General features: G+C 44.0%; 1 long non-coding RNA gene across 1 annotated transcript in view; it reads left to right on the top strand.

Annotated features, from left to right (window-relative positions):
• The window catches only part of LOC116979554, a 45429-nt gene extending 40143 nt beyond the window's left edge, over nucleotides 1-5286 (top strand). The window contains exon 4 of the long non-coding RNA XR_004413742.1: nucleotides 5195-5286. This is a non-coding gene — a long non-coding RNA (uncharacterized LOC116979554). The remainder of the gene's footprint in view (nucleotides 1-5194) is intronic.
• The last annotated feature ends 4570 nt before the right edge of the window (nucleotides 5287-9856 follow it).

The raw sequence follows: 9856 nt of genomic DNA on the forward strand, positions 1-9856 counted from the left end.
TCTGCATTTAGTCGCTGTATGCTAAACTACTTTTTACCCAGAATTTCCTGGCTTCTCTCACATATAACATCCTCATTAAATGGAGGTAGACAAAAATGCTGGACAAACTCAGTGGGTGCAGCAGCATCTATGGAGCGAAGGAAGTAGGCAACGTTTCGGGACGAACCCCTTCTTCAGACTGATGTGAGGATGGGGGGGGGGGGGGGGGGGGGGGGGGGGGAGAGAAGAAGAAAGAAAGAAAAGGAAAAATCCTTCTCTTCCTTTCTTCTTTCCCTGAAGAAGGGTTTCGGCCCGCTGAGTTTCTCCAGCATTTTTGTCTACCTTCGATTATCCAGCATCTGTTGTTCCTTCTTAAACTCATTAAATGGAGGACTGATTAGTCCTTCCATTTTCTGTGCTACCATAATTGGCAGCAGCTGGACTTTCAATGTTTTAGAACACACGTTTAGAGAGGAAATGAGGAGGAATATATTTAGTCAGAGGGTGGTGAATCTGCAATTCATTGCCATAGACAGCTGTGGGGGCCAAGTCAATTAGTGTTTTTAAGGCAGTGATTGACAGACTCTTAATTAGTTAGGGTGTCAAGGGTTATGGGGAGAAGGTAGGAGAATGGGGTTGAGAGGGAAGGATGGACCCACCATAATTGAATGGTGGAGTAGACTCGATGGGCCGAATGGCCTACTTCTTCTCCCATGGCTTGCACATTTATGGTAACAGCATTTCCCCATGTAGCACAGTTGTTAAATGTTGCCCATTATTCTGATCGCATCTGCTTTCAACTTTTATGAACTGTCCTGGTTGCACTAAGGACTTTAGGTTTTTTTCCCTTGATATTGTGGTTATTCATTAATTGTTTTGTTGTTTACTCGATATTATCTGTGTGTGTTGCATTTCCTGGCCTGTTATGTTGCCACAAGTAAGAATTCCATTGTTCTGTTCTCGGTGCATATGACAATGAAGGACTCTTGTTTCCTGACATAATCGTGCCTTCGTTGTAATGCTTGCGTAAACCAACGGGATGTGGTTTGAAAATGTGAGCACTTCTGTGTCTCATTCCTCAAGGCACTGAAGTGCTACAATGCCCGCAACACAAACCAGTAACTCCAATTTGCACCACAAACTTAGCAGGAGAACCGTGGAAACATCCTCAAGAGAGGTTCTTTTTGGATATGCCTTCAATATGCCTTCAATCATGCAACAATCCACAGATTCTCATCATCACAATGCTTCATGGCTTTCCAAATGGGTTACACACGTTCATCCAAATGGGATGATATGAGAGGAGTCGATAGCGTCCAAATATTTTCATTTAACAAAGATGAGAAGTTACACTACTGCCTTCAACGAGTAGAGTAGAGGCTACTAAAACATTACATATCTCCCTCCACAAGCCTCCTACTGCTTTGGTGATAGTAATGGCCAGTGTTCATAGCTAATTGTGGATTATTGGATCTAATAATCAGGGATCATCTCCAGTCTGGTGAAGGGTCTTGACTCGCTAGAATTTAGAAGATTGAGGGGGGATTTTATAGAAACGTACAAAATTCTTAAGGGGTTGGACAGGCTAGATGCAGGAAGATTGTTCCCGATGTTGGGGAAGTCCAGGACAAGGGGTCACAGTTTAAGGATAAGGGGAAAGTCTTTTAGGAGCGAGATGAGAAAAACATTTTTCACACAGAGAGTGGTGAATCTCTGGAATTCTCTGCCACAGAAGATAGTTGAGGCCAGTTCATTGGCTATATTTAAGAAGGAGTTAGATGTGGCTAAAGGGACCAGGAGGTGTGGAGAGAAGGCAGGTACAGGATACTGAGTTGGATGATCAGCCATGATCATATTGAATGGTGATGCAGGCTCGAAGGGCCGAATGGCCTACTCCTGCACCTATTTTCTATGTTGACCCGAAAGGCCACCTATTCCTTTCCTCCAAAGATGCTGCCTCACCCGTTGGGTTACTCCTGCATTTTGTGTCTATTTTCAATATTCTCCAAGATGCTCGAAGCATCTTAAGCTTTAAATGTATCAAAATATTTTTTTCCAATCACAAGAACACTGCAGGATATAAGTCTTGACCTACTGCACCTGTGGTTAAGGACACCTTTCTTTGATCCACCAACAATCTTGCACTTGTATTAAACTGTTTATTAAAAAATAATTAAAGTCATAAGGATCCTGTAGACAGCAGCTGTGAAACATTCCTTTGTTGAAATCATCATGTAATTCAGAATAAAATATATCATGATTTCTTTTTGAATACTTTGACACAGTAACAGCTGTAGTTTAAATGGACAAGTGAGCAATGTTTTAATTGACCAACATCTGAAAAGAATACCTGTGTGGGACATAATATTTTCAGCAATAAAGTTAGCATAGGTCGCTGAAGATGTCACTTTCATTTGAAAATGCTTTAGGCAATTACAGCATCTCGGGTCTGTGAAATGTTGTTTCACACAGAGCGTAATAAAGAAACACTTGGCTTTTCCTTTCAGAGGAAACATCAAAAATTATCTTTGCCTGGAGCCAGCTGTGATAAAATTAACATAATATTAACCTGTGGAAATATTCCCACTGAGTGTGATGTGAATTTTGATTTCTCTTTACCAAGGAGACTGTTGGCAAATTAAAACATTGCTCACGTCCATTTAGGCTGCAGCTGTTACTGTGTCAAAGTATTCAACCTGTACGTTGTAGGCGTGTGGGAGGAAACCGGAGCTCCTGGAGAAAATCCACACGGGTTACAAACCCGTCGTCAGGATTGAACCTGTTTCTGACACTGTAAGACAGCAACTCTTGCACTGCGCCACCATACCACCCTCCTTATGCAGCCTGTATGTCCTCTGACTTGCCACAACTTACCTCCAGGTGGAGCTATTTTTAAATACACATTCATTGACAATTGAGAAAATCAGAATTCTTCGGTACTTGAATGAATGTGAATGAAAAAATCACACCAGAGGCAGTATTTCTTCTTGTGAGCAAGGTCATGCATTCAGCAGCTCGTTGAGTGCAGAGGATGAGGAAGGGAGGAATGGTGCGCAGTGGTAGAGTTGCTGCCCTAAGGGCCTGTCCCACTTTCACCACCTAATTCACGACCTCTGCCGAGTTTGCCCTTGACTCGTGCAGCATGGCCGTCACAAGGTCGTAGCAGGTCGTGATGCTAGTCGTAGATACTCGAGGCATCAAGTAGGTCGGGGCGTATTTTCTAGCACGATGAAAAATGTCCGCGAGTAAAAAAGGTTGTGAATTAGGTCGTGAAAGTGGGACAGGCCCTTTACAGCGCCAGAGACCCTGGTTCAATCCTGACTACTGGTGCTGTCTTGGTACGTTCTGCCTGTGACCGTGTGGGTTTTCTCTGGGTGCTCCAGTTTCCACCCACATTCCAAAGATGTATAGGTTTGTTGGATAATTGACTTTGGTGTGTAGGATGGTGTTAATGTGTGGGGCCCGCCCTGAGAAAGGGGGAAGAATAATGGAGGACTCGGCGTGGAGGGACCACCATGAGGAAGGGGGGAGAACAATGAACAATGGGGAGCTAGGGTGGGCGGATGGTGAGGAAGAGGGTGAGGGGACAGGGGAGGGGGGTGGACCTTGTGCAAATACTTTGTAACTTTGTCAGCACCCTTTATGTGGCAACTATTTGCATACATCAGCACTTTAACTCCCCCTCGCATTCCCACACTGACCTTTCAGCGTCAGCAGGTCGGCGCGGACTCGGTGGGACGAAGGGCCTGTTGCTGTGCTGCATCTCTAAGCTAAATAAACTAAGAGAAGCTTCCATTACTAAAAAGAAATATCCCTCTATGAGCCGGGAGTGACTTCCATTGGTGGCAAAATATTTTTTGTAACTAGCAAAAATGACCAGACAGATTTAGTGAACATTCATGGAAAGAATGTGAAGAAATTGGAGAATTGTTGCCAGTCTTTTTATGTAGATTATCGATCCTGTACATTGTTCGGCAATTTCTGATGTAAACTGGAGGAGTGTGTGCACTTTCCATTTTGCAGTTCATTCCTGGGCGCTGTCTCAGTAGTTCAGACGGGAAAGCCAAGCGTTCGATTGCAAATAGGCACTCGTGGGACAGAGATAAGCAGGAATACGTACACTGTACTTTAGACTGTGGAGAGAGGACGTTCAGTTCAGTGAGACGGAGTAAGTGTACTTTGGAAAATACCTGAGGCAATACTGCCCTCTAGCAATGTCTGGTGCAAAGGGATTTCACATTGCACTGTCTGAATACCACACGGCAGTCAATCCTGGAAGTAAATGACACCACACCGTGAAACTCACAGCACCCTTACACAACTTGGTTTATGATCCGTTCAACAGTCTTAGCAGTTTATGGCCTGAGTTATTTTAACTCAATATATATCTATTAAACATGTCTATAACAGCAGCAGTCCTTTTATGTAGAAACAAGGAGCTGCAGACGCTGGTTTACAGAAAAGGACACAGACTGCTGGAGTAATTCAGCAGGTCAGGAAGCATCTCTGAACATGGATAGGTCACATGTTGGGTAGGGACTCTTCTTCAGTCACGACCCAAAACATCACCTATCCATGTTCACCAGAGATGTTGTCTGACCTGCTGAGCTACCACCGTACTTCGAGTCCCATAAATGGGATGTACGGTTAACATAGAAACATAGACAATAGGTGCAGGAGTAGGCCATTCGGCCCTTCGAACCTGCACCGCCATTCAATATGATCATGGCTGATCATCCAACTCAGTGTCCTGTACCTGCCTCCTCTCCATACCCTCTGATCCCTTTAGCCACAAGGGCCACATCTAACCCTCTTAAATATAGCCAATGAACTGGCCTCAACTACCTTCTATGGCAGAGAATTCCACAGATTCACCACTCGCTGTGTGGAAATTTTTTTTTCTCATCTCGGTCCTAAAAGATTTCCCCCTTATCCGTAAACTGTGACCCCTTGTTCTGGACTTCCCCAACATCGGGAACAATCTTCCTGCATCTAGCCTGTCCAACCCCTTAAGGCATGGAACAGGGATGATGGGGTAAAAAAACCTTGAGTTCATTTTGTGAACACAATTTAACGACAGTGATTGGAAAGCTAGTATGAATGACAACTTAAATAACTTGTTGCCAGTGAATGTTCAGACCTACTGGAGGTACGATAACAGAGTGCTGTGCAGACCTATAATCCCCACTTCCGTGCATTTTTATTGATATCATAGAAAGCAACAGAGAAAGAGGACGGGGAAGAATGTTTGCTTTTTACCTTCCTGCCTTTGAATCTCCACCCTTTTGGATCACACCCCAGTTCAGACATTTGACGGGCAGGTACTATCGCGACGTTTTGTAAGTACTATTGCAACGTTTAAGAAACATTTAGCCAGGACAGCTTTAGAGGGACATGGGCCAAAAGCAGGCAGGTGGTGCTAGTGAAGATGGGACATGTTGGGCAAGTTGGGTCAAAGGGCTTGTTTCCATGTTCTACGACTCTATGACCAGTTTCTATTCTTTGCTTAAACATACTATTTTTATTGCCATCATTCCTCATCATATATTGGGAAACTTCAGAAAGCAGACGAGATCAAACTGATTTCCTTCATCGTGACGATGGAAATGGGTTGAACTGGAACCAACAAATCATCAGCGTGGACGCCGCTGCCGGGGGAAGGAACAAAGGAGGACCCAGCGTGGTGATACCGCCCTGAGAGAGGGGGAAGAATAATGGAGGACCCGGCGTGGAGGGACCACCATGAGGAAGGGGGAGAACAATGAACAATGAGGACCTGGGGTGGGGGGATGGTGAGAAAGAGGGTGAGGGGGCAGGGGAGGGGGGTGGACCTTGTGCAAATACTTTGTAACTTTGTCAGCACCTTTTAAGTGGCAACTATTTGCATACATCAGCACTTTAACTCCCCCTCGTATTCCCACACTGACCTTTCAGCGTGAGGCCCAGCACAAACTGGAGGAAAAGCACCTCATTTTTTGCTTGGGTCGCGTACACCCCAGCGGTATGAACATTGCCTTCTCTAACTTGTAGTAGCCCTTGCTTTCACTCTCTCTCCATCCCCTCCCCCTTCCTAGTTCTCCCACCAGTCTTACTGACTACATTTTATCTCTGTACCGCCCACTCCTCTGACATCAGTCTGAAGATGGGTCTCGCCCCAAAACGTCACCCATTCCTTCTCTCCAGAGATGCTGCCTGTCCCGCTGAGTTACTCCAGAATTTTGTGCCTATTTTCAACCTACAAACCTGTATGTCTTTGGAGTGTGGGAGGAAACCGAACAACACGCAGAAAATCCACGTGGTCACGGGGAGAACGTGCATACTCCGTACAGACAGCCCCCTTAGTCGGGATCGAACCCGGGCCTCTGATGCCGCAAACGCTGTCAGGCAGCAACTCTACCGCTGCGCCACCATGCCGCCCCTACACTTCATTGCACCTGTAAAATATATATATATATATTTTTAATTATTTTTATTAGAAGCAAGGGTACAAAAATAAAACAATCGGCATATAAAATTATACAATTATTGTACAGCTTCAATTTTAACATTTTAGCCTCTCGTCCCCCCCCGCCCACCTCACCCAACCCATAGTTGGATTTAAATCCAGTTGTGTTGCGCCATCCTATCCTTGTAAGAATTTGGTGAAGGGTGTCCATGTCTTGAAAAATTGATCTGTTTTTTCTGCCAAGACAAGCCTAATATTTTGATATTTGTAAAATATCAAATGCTCCTGAGAATTTTATGGCAGAGGGATTTTTTTTGTCTCATTCAACCATTAAACATTGATCATTTGCTATTCTTTTCCTACACCCATGTTGTTAATGTAGTAAGGTAGACACTAAATGCTGGTGTAACTCAGCGGGTCAAGAGACATCTCTGGAGAGAAGGAATAGGCGACGTGTTGGGTCAAGACACTTCTGCAGACGCGATGTCCAATGCAAATTTACAATGCTCAGTTCCATTTGCAATTCTCCCACCTGGATGAAAGCTGTTCCCTTCTGGTTCTTTAAACCAGTGATTCCCAACCTGGGGCAATATGGCAAATTTCAGGGGGGCCACAGAAAATTTTTGGGATTTAGGGGGCCACAGGTTCAATGAAGGGGGCCACAGAGCTACCACCCTGTTGCCTCCTAAATTTCAGTTCTAATAAATTTAAATCAATGTAGGTGAAATATTTTTGATGTTTGTGGAATAGAATAAAAGAGAATATATGTGCAATTAATAGACACTGATATTTTTATGGAAGGTATTTTAATATTGAAATACTTTTTTTCCGCTGATAATGTCAGGGGGGGGGGGGGCACAGAAAAATTAAAAGATCCCAAGGGGGCCATGAGCTAAAAAAGGTTGGGAACCACTGCTTTAAACTATTAGCACACAGAGAACGTGAACAGTAATACCTGAGCACTTCAAAAGATGCTTTGAATTAACTTTAAACAAGACGTGAAGCACCGCATGGTGGCAGCCTCAAATAGCATGGGACTTCCGGGTAACCACTTTTCCACGCTTCAAAAGTCAGTATAAATACGTCTTATAAATAGCAACAGGACTTTATAAAACATCAAAAGGGTTCCCTGAGAAAAGAGCTGTCTCTTGTTTGAATGCATGACTTTGTAACAAAAGAAGAAAATAAAACCAGAGGTACTCTTCTGAATAAACTAATTCTCCCGTTATTTGGGTCGAGTATTATTGCAAATATGTATCACTGGCAGCAATGAGTACATGGAATGTAATAAGAACAATTATATTCTATAGAAAGGAACAGAAGATTGTTTCCTTGCATTTTTGAATTATTGAAACCATACAGGAACTAAATCAAAATACCTGAACGGGCGCCATTCATTATTTTATTTGTGTATTTTCAAAGCAGCTCCAAATCCAATTAAATCAGTCTTGAGGTCCCTGTGACCTTTGGGGCACCTTAGATGTTATAACATCCCTCTGCTTCCCTGCCCTGGGCTTTGCTGGTTTTGTGCACACTGTTAGTTGGAACCCTTCTGGGTTAGAGTCATAGTCGTGTGGAAACAGGCCCTTCGGCCTTACTTGCACACACATACCAACAGATCCCATCTACACTAGTCCCACCTGCCTGTGTTTGGCCCATATCCCCTTCAAACCTGTCCTATACATGTACCTGTCCAATTACTTCTTAAATGCTGCAATAGCCCCTGCCTCAACTACCACCTCTGGCAGCTCGTTCCATACACCCACCACCCTTTGTGTGAAAAGGTTACCCCTCAGATTCTTATTGAGTCTTTCCCCCTTCACCTTAAACCTATGTCCTCTGGTTCTCGATTCCTCTACCCTGGGCAAGAGATTCTGTGTGTCTACCTGATCTATTCCTCTCATGGTTTTATACGCCCCTGTAAGATCAAAAATCTCTTGATATTAGTTCCTCAACTCTTTGAGGCTTCAATAATTTCAGTATAGCAAGAAAGGTCAATCTTCCGAAACTGCATTGTAAGTCAAAGCATTACTGAATGGAATCTGATTTAAATGAGGCAGTCAGCCTCTAGGTGGTGTTTAAGTACCAAGGATGTGAATAACTCATAGCAATAAAAGTGCTGAAAGATATCCAAAATTATTTCACTGATTTGGCATTTTAGCTAAAACAAAATAGATACGATGAGAACCATGCCAGAAAAATCTTTGTTTGGAATAAAACTTTATTTTTCTGAAATTTATTTCCAATTATTGTGAAGATAGACACAAAAAGCTGGAGCATCTCTGGAGAAAAGAAATGGTTGATGTTTCAGGTCGAGACCCTTCTAATAATAATAATAATAATAATAATAATATATTTTATTGTCATTGCACATAGTTGCAACGAGATTTGGTATGCAGCTTCCATCCGATGTCATAACTTAAACAACGAATAAAATTTAGATACCCAGAGAAACATGATTTATAAAAAAGAACAGTAAAACAATTTAAAGTGCAAATGTGTCTGTGCCGGGTCGATGTGCGACGTGACTATCCGAGGGAGACAGTCCATGGGGGGGGGGGGGGGGGACTCAGCAGGGCCGGTTCAGAGCAGCGATAGATCTGGGGATGAAGCTGTTCCTGAGTCTAGAGGTGCGGGCATAGAAGGCCTTGTAACGTCTGCCGGAGGGAAGTAGTTTGAACAGTCCATTACAAGGGTGTGAGGAGTCTTTGTTGATGCTGACAGCCTTCCTGAGGCACCGTGTGTGGTAGATGCCCTCCAAGGCTGGTAGCTGTGTCCCAATTATCTTCTGCGCTCTGTGGACGATGCGCTGAAGAGCTCTCCTCTCCGCCTCCGTGCTGCTGAGATACCACACAGAGATGCCATATGTTAGGATGCTCCATGTGGTGCAGCGGTAGAAGGTTGTCAGCAGCTGTTGGGGCAGACCAGTCTTTTTCAGTGTTCTCAGGAAGAACAGTCGTTGCTGTGCCTTCTTGACCAGCTCAGCAGTGTTGATGGACCATGTGAAATGTATGTGCCCAGAAACCTAAAGCTGGACACTCTCTCCACACTGTCCCCGTTGATAGAGATTGGGGCGTATTCCCCATTCTGTGACCTCCTGAAGTCAATAATCAGCTCCTTGGTCTTAGAAGTGTTTAGGGACAGGTTGTTATCTGAGCACCAGTCCGCCAGGTTCTGCACCTCCGCTCTGTATTTTGTTTCATCACCGTTGGTGATCAGCCCGATCACCGTTGTGTCATCTGCAAACTTGACGATAGTGTTGGTGTCGAATGCAGGAACACAGTCGTGTGTGTGAAGAGGGAGTGGAGCATGGGATAGAGACCAAGAACACGAGTCAGGGGAGAGGGAAATTAGTGATTTAAATGGTGATATAGAGAGAATATAACAGGAAACGAGAGATATAGATGGTGATATAGAGAGAGTTTAAAGGGA

This window comes from Amblyraja radiata, chromosome 13 (assembly GCF_010909765.2).
Source record: "Amblyraja radiata isolate CabotCenter1 chromosome 13, sAmbRad1.1.pri, whole genome shotgun sequence".
NCBI classification, from domain to species: Eukaryota; Metazoa; Chordata; class Chondrichthyes; order Rajiformes; family Rajidae; genus Amblyraja; species Amblyraja radiata.